We start from the raw sequence: 16,636 nt of genomic DNA on the forward strand, positions 1-16,636 counted from the left end.
TCCTGTTCTCAGGAACATCTGACCTCTGCAGTGAGAAGATGCTAGCCTGAGCTGCTGCCCCATCGGCATCTGGGTGCCGGGCTGAATTCACATATTGCAGAGCCATTCCAGCCGACCTGCAGACTTGCAGCCTGAAGCTGAGCCACACAGCAGACATGCAGACTTCTGAATGAGACATAACTATTTACTGTTGCATGTCACTGTGATTGGGGGATTGTTACACAGCAATAAATAATGATTACATACATGAATTTCATTTATTCATATTTTAGAAATTTTATTAAGTTATTGGAAATAAAGTAAGTGTTTAGGTTGGGTTGTATTGTTTTGGGTAAAAAACAGTGACTAAAGTGATAATAATATGTAAGTACTTGTGTACTTGCTTTATACATATACTTGGTGGCTTTCTGAAGTGATTATCTGGAAAGGGATAGCATGTGTCTGTATATGTATGTCTAGGAATGTTTGATCAAAGAAGCAGACACAGTACACAAAGTCACTATTGTTTTGTTATATATATTATCTCCTAATAAGATGTCTTGATTATGGTTTCATAGCTTTTGTTGATTTTGCACTGATTTTCATTTTCATAGCCTCTGCCTGAAACTACTGTTCTTATGTTTTTCTGAATAACATCTGCATGTGTGAACATTTGCTATATCCTTTATCTGTCAAGGATTTTTGCTATTATGTTTGAAAAAAAGGCTTCCATTTTCCATTTCTGTTTAGAGACATCTGTTGAAGATGAGCAGGCTGTGAAGCCAGCTTGATTTTAGAAGGTCATGCGCAAGAGCAGGAAAGCTGATCAGGAAGAGTATGGAAGGTATGATAATCACTAGAATAATAAGAACATCTTTAGAATGTTGGTGTAGGAGGGAAACTAGACAGTTGAACCCTGTCATTCTGGAGATGAGAAAATGAGGTGTTGACCCTGGGTCACATTGCAAACATAATGGTCAGGCTTTGAGAAAACTGAGAACAAGGAGCATGAAATATAAGAAAAGAGACAGAAAAAAGTGCTTCCCCCAGAAGCGGACCCTCCAATAGGAATTTGAGAGCAAGCAGTTTATTTGGGAGAAACCTGCAGAAAGCACCTGTAGGAGAGTCAAAAGTGTGGTCCCCAGACCAGCATCAGCACCACCTGGGAGCTTGTTAGAACTGCAGAATCTCAGGCCCCACCCCAGACTTGCTAAATCAGAATCTGCATTTTATTAAGATTCCCAGGGGAGTCACAAGCACATTCAAGTTTGTGAAGAACAGCCTGAGTTATTCCCGCCAGAGACATGGAGGAGGTTGGAGGTTTCTACCCTCCAGTCCCCACCTTTCATTGGCTGAGGGCTGCTTCCCAGCATGAATCCCTCAGCACTTACACTGACTGCAGGGCAAGAGCGGGCTCTCAGGCAGAGCTTTGCCTCCTTGGGAAGGGAGGATGCTGTCAGCTTGTACTGGAAGCTGGAATGGCGAGTGCTGAGGGGATGGTGGCAAGGCACCAAGAGCCATGATACTTACTGTTCTGAACATCAGGGGCAGCTGGGAGCCTTTTCATTTTATGAGACGAATCCCAGGCAGAGGGTTTGGTCATTTAAAGTGTTTCACACCGAGATGAACTTTATTAGCTAGCAGTCTCTATCTCCACCTTTGGTAGAGGTTATGAAAGGCACCAGGTCAATGTTTTCAAATTCAAATTTATACGGATATGGTTCAAAGTTTAAATACAGAGTTCCTAAACAAAAAATTCAGAGTGTGTTTCCATATATTTCGGGTGCCAACTTCTTGCCTGGAGGGTCTTTTTTGCTCCTGGACCCTATTCTTGGGGTCACGCTGACCTTGGGAAATTGAACTGTCCATTTAGCGCCTGGAGCCTCAAGCAAAACTTTCTCCTGTTTGTTCCTGTGCCTTCCGTGGCCCCAGCTCTCAGACAAGCATTAGGTGTACAAGCCAGGTGTCACCTAATGCATGCGGAGTGCAGCACTTTATTTTTTTGAACAAAAGCCATGTGTATAGAGTCCAATTTTTTCTCTTCCCAGGGTTTGCTTGGCCCTACCTTCATTCCAGGAATGGCTCAGTGGAACCCCCTGGCTGCCACCCCCATTGCTTGGACTCCGGGGATTGCTTTCAAATATGGAGCCAGCCTTGCATCTCTGGAATAACCCCACTTGGTCATGGGGTATAATTCATTCTACATGTTGCTGAAGTCTCTTTGCTGATATTCTATTAAGGATTTTTACATCTACATTTTTGAGACATATTGGTCTCTCTTCTCTTTTTCTTTTTTTTCTTTACTGTCTTTGGTTTTGGTGTCAGGTTCATAAAATGAATTGGGAAGTGTTCCCTCTATATTCTAGAAGAAATTGTTCTTTAAACATTTGTTAGAATTCTCCAGTGAAACCATCTGAGCTACTCATAACATGCTACACAGCCCTATGAAGTGTGGGTATTATTATAATTCCCATTTTATAGATGAGGAAACTGAAGCAACTTGCCCAAGACCACACAACTAGGAAATAGTAAAGACAGGATTCAAACCCGATAATCTGGCTGGAGTCTCAGCTAGGCTGAGAAGGTGACCAGTGGGGTCAGGACCACACAATTAGGAAATGAGAGAGATGGGAGTTTACCCAGATCTAACTTCAAAGGCCATGCCTCTCTTAGTCAAGCTACCTTCACTCATTCATTCATTCATTCATTCAATCAGTGCATATTTATTGAGTGCCTCCTGTGTCCCAGGGACTGTTCAAGGCACTGGATAAATGAAATGATGAGTGAAATAGATTTAGTCCCTGACTTTATAGAGTTCATGGTTTAATCAAATGTGCTACAAAAATGTAAATCATTCTAATAAGGATGAAGCAGTGATAAACATGTATGGAAACTAGCTGATGGCTCTGGGCAGCTCCTCAAATTATATCCGGCAGTTGACCATTTACTAGACTGAAGGTCACTCCTGATTTGTGTGTGTGTTTTTAGACAGTCACAAACTTACAGAAAAGTGGAAGTACCATACAAAATGTGCTTGTTGCTGTTGGAGTGTCACTGCTCCCAGGCCCTCACTGTGGACACAGCTACGAAGTGTAAGTGTGTGTGTATATCTGTCTATAGTGGATTGAATGATGGTCCTCCCCAAAGATATGTCCATGTCTTACTCACCAGAACATATGAATATTAGCTTATGTGGCAAACAAAAAAAAAATGTGATTAACGATCTGAGAGGAGAAGCTTATCGTGGATAATCTAGACGGGCCCTAAATGCAATCACATGTATCTGTATAAGATAGACACCCAGAGGACAAGTCACACAGAGGAGAGGAGGAGACAGAGGGTGGAGTGATGTGGTCACGAGCTAAGGAACACACAGAGCCACCAGAAGCTGGAAGAGGTGGGTACAGATGGAGTGTATCTGTGCCTTCACCTTGACTTCTGACTTCCAGCCTCCAGAACCCCGAGAGAAGCAATGTCTGTTGTTTTAAACCACCCAGGTTGTGGTAACTCGTTGCCCTGGGAAACTAATACACTATCTATAAAACCCCAAATTCAGATTTTTTTTTTTGGCCGCTCTGCATGCAGGACCTTGGTTCCCTGACCAGGGATCGAACCTGCGCCCCCTGCATTGGAAGCACGGACTGGACTGCCAGGGAAGTCCCCCCAAATTCAGATGGATACATCAGTTCCCATCCACCAATGCAGGGTTCATTTTATTTCTCTTTCCGCATATCTCTAACTCCATTTTCTGACAATGAGAAGCCTGGCTTACATCCCACTTGGCAGATTGCCTTATTTGGTCAGTTCCCCGTGTGTATCCAATCTACCACCTCCAGGTCATTATTGCCCTTGAGGGGCGCCCTCCTCACCTGCTCAGGCTCCAACGCCCAGCCGGGGCCTGTCCTGGGGCCACCTCCCCACTGGGCAGGCACAGCCTCCCGCTCAGGCAACCTGCACATACCCACACCTGCTCGCCTCACGTGATGGCTTTAGGCTGTGTGGCTGAGGAAAGCAAGAGGAAGGAAGGGGAAGGGGAGAGGAAGAGGCGGGCCCTGACTGGGCGTGCCGGCGCTGCCCCTGCTTCCTGAACGCCCTGCAGCCCAGCGCAAGCCCCGCTCCCCCTGGGATCCGCGTGAGCCCACCCCAGCGGGGCTGGATGTGGCTGTAACCCTGCAGCGGGTGGGACGGGCCAGGGGCCGGCACCCACTGAGACGCCCTCACCCTGCAGGACCAAGTACATCTTTTCCCACGAGGAGTCATCAGCCAGGACTTGGTGACCGGAGTGATGCTGGAAGGCTAAAACCAACCTGGAGGTTTCGATACTTTATTTCATTTAGGAAGAGGCCTGTACCTAAACATCAGAGGCATTTCTTGGTGGCAAATTGGATATTTCTCCCCTATTATATAGGCATCAATCTGCTGTGAAGAAGCCTTCAGATTAAATTTCAAGGATGAAACAAGATTAGTCCTGACAGGTATGTAGATCCTCAAAGAATGTGCAATAACTCCTCATAAAACAGCCTAAAAATATTCTTTCTGTCAGTTCCACACTTTGTAAAGAGGCTTTATGATTTGTGCTTGATAATATACTGCTTAAATTTTAAAATTGTTTAATACCAGCATGTCTTTTCTCTCTAAAGAGATTCATTCATCAACTATTTCATTGAACATGTTATTTTAAATATGTAATATTGACCAGACACTGGGCTAAGCGTAGGTAAGGCCCCCGTTCTCAGAGCTCAGGGAGCTCTCAGTCTGGTATTTACATCATTAGTGTGATGTGAAAAGGGCATATCATAAGATACTGTACACAGTGCCATGGGGACATGGAGAGGGGAGGCTCTCCTCTGCATGGCCATCCCCAGAAAATGTTCATCACTTTGTCAGTCAAGCAGCAGGACCTAAGCATCCTAAGCAAAGGGGAATGCTTTGGGGGCTCCCAGAACTGACTAGATATGGAGAACCAGTCTTGACAGTGGGCAGGTGCAAATGCTGTGCTGCAGGGCTTAGAAGTGCAGCAAATGTTTGTTAAGAAGATTCTGGGGCTTCCCTGGTGGTGCAGTGGTTAAGAATCTGCCTGCCAATGCAGGGGACATGGGTTCGAGCCCTAGTCCGGGAAGATCCCACATGCCGCGGAGCAACTAAGCCCATGCACCACAACTACTGAGCCCACGTGCCACAACTACAGAAGCCCACGTGCCTAGAGCCCATGCTCCGCAACAAGAGAAGCCACCGTAATGAGAAGCCCATGCACCGCAATGAAGAGTAGCCCCTGCTCGTGGCAACTGGAGAAAGCCCGCACGCAGCAATGAACACCCAACACAGCCAAAAATAAATAAATTAAATAAATTAATTAAAAAAAAGAGAGACCCTATTTAAAAAAAAAAGAAGAAGAAGATTCTGGTATGGCCTTGCCTCTGCTCCTTCCTTCCTTGTGGACCTTGGTTAAGATCTAAAGTCCCAGGAGAGAGCATCTATCTGCTCAAGCTTAACTCATATGTCTTCTCATGGTCCTAGGACTGGAGAAGGGAAGGGTACAGGAAGGGCAAAACCTGTTTCTCTTGGTTTCAGTAGAGATGAGACAGGTGCCTGGAATTACTTTCTCACTAAGATTAAACCCACTGTGGGAGAAGTTATTCCCCCAAAGGAAATTGATCTCTGATTAGGAATGGAGAAGGGAAGCTAGACAATTTTTTAAAAATTAGCAGTGACTTGTACAAAGGCATTCAGGCATGGGGAAGACAATGGGGAAAGGCAAGTCCTTGATAATGTTCTTCAGCTGCTGGATCAAGCCTCACCTGAAACCAACATGCTTTGGAACTTTCCAATTACATGAACAGATAAGTCTTTTCTATGGCCCTTCCTGCCCCCATTTTTTGTTTGTTTGTTTGTTTAAGCCCGTTTGAGTCTGGTTATCTGTCATGTGTAACCAAAAGATTTGTAACTGATACTCTGCACAATGTTCTTACACAATTGCTGGCAGTTCTTTATTTTTCTTTTATTTGCTATGAAAATATTCATTTCTATTTATTTTTCCAGTCTCTGAGTGACATCAGTGCTTCTCATTTTTAGCTCATATCAGGTGAGTGATCCAGCTCCATAATATAACATTTTTATTTTAAGTCATTTTTCTCAAATAGGTGGTATACTTTTATAATGATGTTTGATTACACACTTTACAGCATCCTAATAAAACAAAGGCAACACACATTGGAAATAGTTTTTTCTTTTTTTTTTATAGAACTATTTTATGTTGATACTGATATTCCTTTTTTTTTTTTTTTAAGGATTTGTTTGTTTATTTAATTTTTGGCTGTGTTGGGTCTTCGTTTCTGTGCGAGGGCTTTCTATAGTTGCGGCAAGCGGGGGCCACTCCTCATCGCGGTGCGCGGGCCTCACACTATCGCGGCCTCTCTTGTTGCGGAGCACAGGCTCCAGACGCGCAGGCTCAGTAGTTGTGGCTCACGGGCCTAGTTGCTTCGCGGCATGTGGGATCCTCCCAGACCAGGGCTCGAACCCATGTTCCCTGCATTGACAGGCAGATTCTCAACCGCTGCGCCACCAGGGAAGCCCGGAAATAGTTTTTTCTTACAGCAATTTTGAAATCAGTTTTTCAGCTGTGCAGCTGACTGGGCTAGAGATGTGAAACCTCCACAGTCATCAGTGTGTCTTTAAATCAGGCAACCGCTCGGTCCCCACAAGGTCTCGCCGGCATGAGCCCTGCCTGGGTGCTGTGGGGCACGCAAAGCAGCATCAAAGAGATCCAGGTCAGTTCCTGTCCCTATGGGAGACTAGAAAAGTAACCCAACTTTATATAATGCTGTTTTATCCTGAGGGGCTTTAGAACCGTTAATTAATTCACAAGACACTCTGCATGGGGGCAGCCACTATAATTACTCCAATTTTTCAATGAGAAAACTAAGGTCCAGGTATTTACCCTGCATTGTCCACCTAATCAGTAATCAAATCTGAATTCCTAAGTAACTCTGCTTCTTGAGTCACACATCCAAGGCACAAACTACCCTTGCCATTTGCCATGTTATTTAGCTAAAATAATATGAATGTTTTAAACAATATCCTAATAATCATCTTATAGCATTTGAAAAGAAAACAATGTTCTATAATGTAGATATTGACATCTTGGATTTTTCATTAAGGATTTTTTTTCTCTTAATTTTATCACATGCAGAGAAAATCAAAGAGGAGAAAATTGAAATTAACTTTACATTAGATGACAGTAATTCATAGGTCAAAAAAATGTTGGTTTACAGATTAGAACTAATAAAGACAATTGGAACTAATAAAGATTTTAATAAATCTTAGAAAAAATATATTTCCTACCTGTTGGAATTACGACTGTCTTGCGCATTCTCTCCTCGATAGAATCACACATGAAGCCTGGGATATCAAAGGAACATTAAAATTTCCTTACTGTTTTGCTCTTATTCTTGTCAGAATTTGGTCAGAAGAAGTTTGGAGGCAAACGACGACAATAATTAATCTTTCAAAATCCTAATACGAACGGGAGTAGGAAGCCAAGAGGGTCCCGAATATTCCCTCAGCAAATGTTGAGAGCTTACCCTGCTCTCATGGAGCTTACATTCTGCTGAGGGGAGACAGAAGCTGAACAAAATAAACGTGTGTGTGTGTGTGTGTGTGTGTGTGTGTGTGTGTGTGTGTGAGATGCTTGGAGAAAAATGAAGCAGGAGAGGGATGGAGGGAGGTAGGCATGGCTGCAATTTTACACAGAATAGTCAGGAAAGCTTCCCTGAGACCCTGATATTTGAGCAAAGGTCAGAAGGAAGTGACAGATGAGCCATGAGGCCTCTCTAGGGGAGAAGGTTGTCTTTAGGACTGTTCGCTAATGTTCCTGTCCTTCTTCATCTGGCCACATGGTAGGACTACATCTCGTATCTCCCCGAGTATGAATTGATTTGACCAATGAGACGTAAGCAGCGGTGGGTGAAGGACTTTAAGGGTCAGGGCATGATTTGTCGTGTTCTCTTCTCTTCAGCCAGTGGAGTCCGCATAGAAGAGGCCCCCTCAGGAGGCATCTCGATCACAACAGCATGGGCCAGGGCCTACAGCTAACCCAGAGACTCTGTTGCTGTAACCCTGAGATTTGGAGGTGGTTTGTTATTGCAACATTGCCTAGGTTATTCCGACTAATGTCGCAGTGTTCTGGATGCGGGAGCAGCAGGGCAGAGGCCCTTAGCTAGGGGTGTACCTGGCATGTTGGAGGAACAGTGCAGAGGCTGTGTGGAGCAGATTGGGCCGAAGGGTCCTGAGATGATACCAGAAAGGTAATGAAGGGAGAGAGAAGTTGTGCAGGGCCTTCTAAGTCACTGTAAATATTTTGGCTTTTAGTCTGAATGAAATGGGGAGTTGGGGAGATTTGAGCAGAGGAAAGGTAAGATTTGCATCACATTTCAAAAGGGTAAGTCCAGCTGCTCTGTTGAGAATAGATTGCTGGGGGCAAAGGTGCAAGAAGGGGAATTAGGAGACCGTTGCAGGTCAGTGTATGTATATGTAATAGATCCCAAGGGCCTGGGACGCAGGGGATGGAAGTAGGGATGAACCCAATCACTGTCGCTTATGCTGCTTGGAAAATGTGTGATTCCAGTCCTTGCAACTCGCAACTCAGGGCTTTGTGGGTGTAGATCTCCTGATTCCCAAAGGGGGACACTTCTGCTGGGGGTCCAGCAAGAGTCCCGGTCACTCCAGGCTCCTTGTGCCAAGAGACCAGCAGGAAGGAAAGGTGTCACCGTTCCCACAAGGGCCACTGACCTAAAACTCCAGGAGTAGGTTAGATTTTTGAGGAAGGCAAAAATACATTCGGCATGCAGTAATTTTCGGAGCATCTCTTCTCACTTGCCCAATTTTGGTGATAGATAGACCTGTGCAGCAGCCATATCCTGTGAAGGGCATGATGACAAGGGTAAACAAGATCCCTCAGGGATGAGGATGTAGTTAACTCACCTGGTAAACCGCCTAAGCCAGTAGAGGTGTAGCCAAGGGGAATCTAGAATGGGCAACTGAGGAGGGTGATTATTAGCATCATCACATTTCTGAAACCAGCTGCAGCATGGGGGATACAGTTTGTCCCACTAAGTTTCCTCTTGTAAGTTTTCTCCAGGAAAAGAGATCAGCTAGAATTTTGGAGTGGCTGGTTCCAAAGTTGTCTGACTTACTGTACAAAGCAAGTGGATCTGAGCAGGCAAGGAGTGGACTTCAGTGGATTTTGTGGTGCACTGCACACAATACCCCCTTCAGGACCCAAACAGTCATTCTCCCGGTTACCAAGAGTGTCCCTATTCTTGGATGACACCTGGGCACCTCCCCAGGATTTGCCCTTAGTGGAAGGGAACTGCTGGGTTTTTATTTATGTTCCCTTCCCATAGGGAAGTTGTATTCACTGACTGGCTAATTTGGGGAGTATAAGGGCCTGGCCTCTTGCTTCAGTCTGGGACACCTCTGAAGAACACGCCTGGTTTAGAATCTCTGTGGGATTGGCTGAGGTCTCTAATGTACCTATATCATAGTTCAACTTCTCCCTCTGCCCAGTCTGCTCCCTTCCCTTCTGTGGTAGACAGAATAATGAATGGCTTCCCAGAGATGTCTACATCCTTCTCCCCAGCACTCATGAATGTGTTGCCTTACACAGCAAAAGGAAATTTGCAGACATGATTAAGTTGAAGATCTGGAGATGGACAGATTATCCTTGGTGGACCAAATGTCATCACAAGGGTCCTTCTAAGAGAGAATCAGGAGGTCAGAGAAGAGAGAAGATGCTTCGCTGCTGGTTTTGAAGATGGAGGAAGGGACCACAACCCAAGGAATGTAGGTGGCCTCCAGAAGATGAGAAAGTCAGGAAAGCAGATTCTCTTCAAGAGCTCCAGAAGAAAGGTGGCCCTGATGACTGATTTTGGACTTTGATCTCTAGAACTATTAAAGGATAAATTGTGCTGTGTTAAGCTACTATTTGTGTTAGTTTTTTTTACAGGAGCAATAGGAAACAAATACACATTTCCTTACAGGTAATTTACACCATTAGAGTTTTGTTCCTTTTTGCAGAGGAACTGGGGATATTTGGATGTATTGAACAAGTTCATGCCACATTGAAAAAACTTACTTACTATGAGGATGAATTAAAAGGTAGAAGGACAAATGGTTGTCCACTACTCTGCTAGCTTGGGGAAGACAAGATGGAAAAACAGGATAATAAGTTAGAGACCTTAGCCTCACATTTTGCAAAGCTAGGAGGACATTAGATGCCACAGATTAAGATTCAGGTGATGACAAAACCTGATTAAGCTAAGAGATAGAATGTGTGGGAAAGTAATGAGAATAAAAGGGAGTAAAAGAGGCTTTTAAAAATACAGACTGCTGTAGCCAAAAATTGGTTTGTACAAAACTACTAGGAATAATAAGAATGAAAGAAAATGACTATATATGAAAAGTAGCATGTATGTTTTTGGTAAAAGAAGGTAAGAGGAGTGGAGGAATTATTCTAAGAGAAAAATCCAGGGTCAAGGTGTATCTTTTCCTGCTGTATTGTGTGTCTGTTTCCTGTGCTAGTGTGATCAATCATCAGAGAACCTGTTTGGGTTAGAAAACTTTGATAAAAATATTTGACTCTCTTTATAATGTAGTACAGAATTCTCTATTGGCTCACATGAGTTTTCAGATTGTTGGTCTCTTCTTGATGAGAAATTGTAAGCAGGGGATTTTATTTGCCTTTTCAGTGATCTGCCTAGAAAACAAAGATTTTATGTGGTGTCATTTTTTTCCTCTCATGTCAGGTCTTTGATTACCTAAGAGGGTTGCCTCTTACAACTATATATATATGTTAAATTACATGGGAAGCATTGTCAAATAAGTATTATGTTGTGTCTAGAAATGATGTAAAATTCCTGGAAATCTGATATGTCCAAATAGAATAACTTTGACAAGTGAGAGTTTTCCGATAACTTTAAGATCATAAAACTGAACTGGGTAGGAATTTCCAAAACTAGATTCAAGCAGAACAAGAATTAATATGGGGCTGAATTAACTGATGAGGGTGATTGTAATTTCTTCCAGATATAAGGAAAAATCACAAACCTTTATTAATTCAGACACCTTTTGAGGGTGTAGGGCAAGCAGGGTGGAGAGGCATTTCCCTGAGACCTGGCCAGTGTTACTCATTAGAGTGGATATTTAGGGTTAAGGATGGTGCCACGTCAGTGAGTGCCAGACCCCCAGAGTATCGCATGTATAGTTTAATAAAAATTTGGGTGGGCGTGCCTGTGTTACATGGAGCCCTTTAAAGTGCAGGACCAGGGCAGGGGGCCCTTTTAATGTAAGGGCATTGTCACCTCATTGTTCCGTGACATCCCTATGTCCATCCCTATGGACAGAAGTCTAGGAGACAATGACAGGACTCTATGTGGGGTTTAATCCACTTTTAACCACCCCCCCCCGACACCCTCAACAACAGAACAATGATGAGGCTGCAGACCTACTGTTTAGTGATCATGTTCATTGTTTCCATTCATTCATGTGTCAGATGCTGTTCTAGGCATAACAGTGAGCAAAGCAGTCAGAGTTCCTGCTCTCATAGAACTCACATGTTAGTGGGAGAAGACCAAAGATAAACACATAAACTATAAGTAAGATAATTTATCATAGAAATAAGTGCTATGAAGAAAATAAAGCATGAAATGGGGCAGGGGCAGGGGTGGACAACTTTAGCTACAGGGGTCGGGGAAGAGCTCTCTGGGGAGGTGACTTTTTGGCCAAGATCCACAATAAGAGTAGGAGGCAGTAATGCAAACATTGAACACATTAGCTAACTGGATTTCCTGATATTAGAGGGTTAAGAAGAACCACTTTTTAAACTTCAGCACTTGATGAACATCTTAAGTACTTAGGCCCACTGTCTTGCTATCATCTGTAGTGCAACAAATATAAAATTTTTCATAATTCTGGACTTTCTACCATACCTTGATAATTAATGCACCGAATATAAATGTAAAATTGTGATCAGACCAAATCTGACCTGAATTCAGAATATACCCTATAAAACACATCACTTAATAGAATTTTTATATCAGCTACCTTGCTGTTCTTTCTCAAATAGCAAAATAATAAAAATTGTCTTTGTGATTTCTAATGTTTTTCTAGAACTGATCTTAATATGAAAGACTTGATTTCACTAGGTAAGTTTTTAAAAAGCTAAATCTATATAGAATAAAAATTTAGTCCTCTACATGAGATTTTTAATTAAAGAATACTCAAAGTTCTAAGTTCTTAGTCAACCAATGCACCTCATAGACCGAAACAGAGCAAAACCTTAATTTTTTTTAATTTGAAAAAAGGAAATTTACCAGTTGATTTTAAAAGAAATATGCATGTATAATTTGGGATTTTTTTAAAATATAAATTTATTTATTTTTTGGCTGCGTTGGGTCTTTGTTGCTGTGCGTGGGCTTTCTCTAGTTGCGGCAAGCGGGGGCTACTCTTTGTTGAGGCGTGTGGGCTTCTCATTGCGGTAGCTTCTCTTTGTTGCAGAGCACAGGCTCTAGGCACGTGGGCTGCAGTAGTTGTGGCACGCCGGCTCAGTAGTTGTGGCTCGTGGGCTTAGCTGCTCCGCGGCATGTGGGATCTTCCCGGACCAGGGCTTGAACCCTGGTTCAAGTGTCCCCTGCATTGGCAGGTGGATTCTTAACTACTGCACCACCAGGGAAGTCCCTGGGATTTTTTTGTAAACCCTAAATATTTTTTTCACGTAATAGAATCAACCTAAAATAATTTTCATTCAATAATTTCTAATTATAAAAGAGAATCATTAGACTTATTTAGTACTTTATTTATTTTTAGTACTTTATTGTTGCTTGTGCCAGACAGCATACAAAGTGATTTACATGCATCATTTCATGTAATTGTCACAAAACCTTGCATGGGTTAGTATAAGGTAATACTAAGAATTCCTATTTTATATTTGAGGAAATAAGCACAAGTTAGGCACCTTGTCCAAAGTCACACACAGTGGGAAATTGTGGAACCAGAAATTGAACCTGAGCAGCCTGACTTCAGAGTCAGCTTAATGCTTGCGATTATGACAAGCTTCTAGATATTTTATACTGTTTTATTCTTTATAATATTGGCATGATTACATTCAAATGAAATTTGCTTAATTCTTAGGAGTTTCTCCAGAAATTCAGTATATTGAATTTTTAAAATATAATTATAACTCTTTATTTAATTTTTAATATAATTATATAATTATTTTATATAATATTATATAATTTTTTATAATATGAAACTTTATTCTAAAACATATCCCAAACTGCAAGACACAAGTACCATTGAAACAGGTAAATGTATACGTACAGAGAATGGTGAAACAGAATTTTAGCCTTTAAGAAGTCTTTATCAATAAAAACCCAATATAAAGATTTGTTTCAAAACAAATTACATATATTAACTCTAGCATAATTCTAAAAAATAGTCAAAGTAAAACACAAAACTATGTAAACTGTGAATTCAAGTACAAAAACAAGATATATGTACATTTGAATCTGTGCAGAGTGCTTCAAATTAATTGTAGTCTAATTCCAAACAGATTGCATAACCAAGTCCACAACAAGTCATAGACTAATGAACAAAGATTTCATAAAATGAGTAAATGATTTATTTCCAAAATCTCCTGTATGATCTGGCAACTGCCACCTCTACCTCTTTCCTTACCTCTAAAATAAATCAGGTTCTGTCACATCTGATGTTAACCACTGCATGGCTTATTAGATTTTGGGCATTTTGATTGAGACCTTTTCATTAAATTTGCTTTCCTGTGACATCTTTCTTCATCAGTATGTCTTCTAAATTCTAAATATTTCAGGTACCAAAATCTCATTACTGCATGATTGTATAATTACAGTAGCTTCCTTCGTTCAAGTGGACATTTAGAGTTCTCTTCAAATGAATGAAAAAGAAGAGCAGACAACGCCACAAGAACAAGATAACTTCATAAATATACTTCTTTATTCTTTAATACTCTTGAAATATTATTAGTAAGTAACTCCCCAGGTCAGAGTTTTAGAACTTAGATGTAGTAAAATCTCAGAATGTAGTCAAGGGAACAAAAGTTAGTCCTATAGAGATGTGGGTACATTTAAAAATTTTGTTAAATATGTGAAAGGGCTAATGCATTGGGCAGGGGACGCATTTAATCATGTCACTTCTGACTCTCATCACTTCTTAGCTGCCTCTTTCTTTAGGAACCTAAACTCTGAAAAGATTGATTGATATTATTAGACAATTTCTCTGGCATTTTCAATAACAACATAGGAAAATTGGTTGTTAACATAGGAAAGTGAACTCAAAAATGGTGGTAAACTTTCAGAAAAATCAGGCCTCCAAATCTGCTTTTATTATCAGACTGTTTCTCTACCTCAATACAATTTTCTAGCTATTTATAAGATCTTATCTTGACATTAACAGTGTTAGATATAGTATTATTAGTAGTATTATCAAAATGCAATAGCTTTAAGAAGAGATATTTTATCATTGTTACTTTCTTGAAGTTTATGATGCTTAGAGATTTTTCAAATCCATGATCTTATTTTAGAGCTGAACAAACTGAGGCTCAGATAAAAACATAACCTGTTGAGTCATATCATGACAGCAAGGTTATAACGCCCACTTCTTTCTGTCTGCTAATACTATGGTCACTGTGACACTATACTGCTTCTAATCAGAGGTCTTTAATTTCTTAATTTTAAAAATAACCAAAATATTTTAATAAGCAAAAGTAACAAAACTTTAAAAGTTAATATCTGAGGTTTTTTTTTTTTTTGGCTATAGTTTACACGTATTCCTTATTAGGAATATGTCTCCATCTTCTTGTTTGGGGTGAGTCAAATTTTTATGTTTTCTTTCACTTAAACATAAAACCTGAAACTGTTAACACTCTTAGAAAACATAGAGGAGTTCCTAGACATTGATGTTTGGCAATGACTTTCTGGATATGACAGCAAAAGCAAAATAAATAAGTGAGGTGATATCAAACTAAAAAGCTTCTGCACAGCAAAGGAAATATTCAGCAGAATGAAAAAGCAACCTATGGAATGGAGAAAGTATTTTCAAACCATATGTCTATTAATGGCTTAACATCCAAAATATAAGGAACTCAATATCAAAAAATGGGCAAAGGACCTGAATAAACATGTTTCCAAAGAATACTTAGAAATGACCAACAGGATCTGAAAAGGTGTTCAACATCACTAATTATTAGGGAAATGCAAATCAAAATTACAATGAAATATTATCTCATACCTGTTAGGATATTGCTTATTAAAAAAATAATGTGTTGAGAAGTGTAGAGAAAAGGGAACCCTTGTACACTGTTGGTGGCAATGTAAAGTGGTGCAGCCACTGTGGATAAGAGTATTCAGGTTCCTCAAAAACTTAAAAATAGAACACCATATAGTCCAGCTATCCACTTATGGGTATTGATCCAAAGGAATTGAAATTAGGATCTTGAAGAGATACCTGCCTTCCCGTGTTCATTGCAGCGTTATTCACAATATTCAAGACATGGAAACAACCTAAATGTTCACTTATGGATGAATAAAGAAAATGCAGTATATATGTACAATGGAATGTTATTCAGCCTTAAACAAGAAGGAAATCCTGCCATTTCCAATAACATGGATGGACCTGGAGGACATTATGCTAACTGAAAGAAGCCAGGCACAAAGATGAATATTGTATGTGGAATCTAAAAATCATCAAACCCATAGAAACAGTAGAATGGTGTTTGCCAGGAGTTGGGGGAAGTAGGAAATGGGAAGATAATGTTCAAAGGGTAGAAAGTTTGAATTATGTAAGATAATTTCTGGAGACCTGTTATTCAGCATAGTGCCAATAGCTAACAGTACTGTATTCTTAACACACACACACGTACGTAACAAATTGCGTGAGAGGAAACTTTGGGAGGTGATGGATATGTGTGTGTTCCTGATGGTTTCATGGGTGTATACTTATCCCCAAACTTAGCAATATGTATATATAAAATATGTACAGCTCTTTACATGTCAATCATACCTCAATAAAATGATTTAAAACAAACAAAACATATGGACTTTAAAGATTAAGAATTTTGCTGCTCTTTGATGCTATTCACCCACTGGGAACATACTGGCACTGTGATTTCTGGAGACCGCTAGGCTTTCATGTACCATTCAGGCTCAGGGAGAGGGAGATTACCCCGGAGAGGGGCATGTACTCATTCAGCTACACAGCAGCCGTGTCTGCCAAGCTGGCCAGAGGAGCTTCTTGCACTCCTCCATCCCACCTACACCCCCCCCTTTAATCTTAGCCTTTGAGTAGACATGTGAGTCACTTGGGACACAGAGTGAAATCACAGCATTTTAATCAGCATACTCACTTGTTAATTTTACTTGTTTCCTATGAAGGAGGAAGTCTCATCTCAGGGAAGTAACCAGTTAATTATTATAAGCAATCATCAAATACTCAGGTTTCAGAAGTATGTTGGGCTATGATTTAATTATTTTCCTTAAGAAATGCTTCCTATTTTAATTTTTGAAAGCCATATAGCTAATGTGTTTTTGCTGGATATGACTGCCTTACCACCAAGAGTCTCCCCTTTCCC

This window comes from Eubalaena glacialis, chromosome 4 (genome assembly GCF_028564815.1).
Source record: "Eubalaena glacialis isolate mEubGla1 chromosome 4, mEubGla1.1.hap2.+ XY, whole genome shotgun sequence".
Classification (NCBI taxonomy): Eukaryota; Metazoa; Chordata; class Mammalia; order Artiodactyla; family Balaenidae; genus Eubalaena; species Eubalaena glacialis.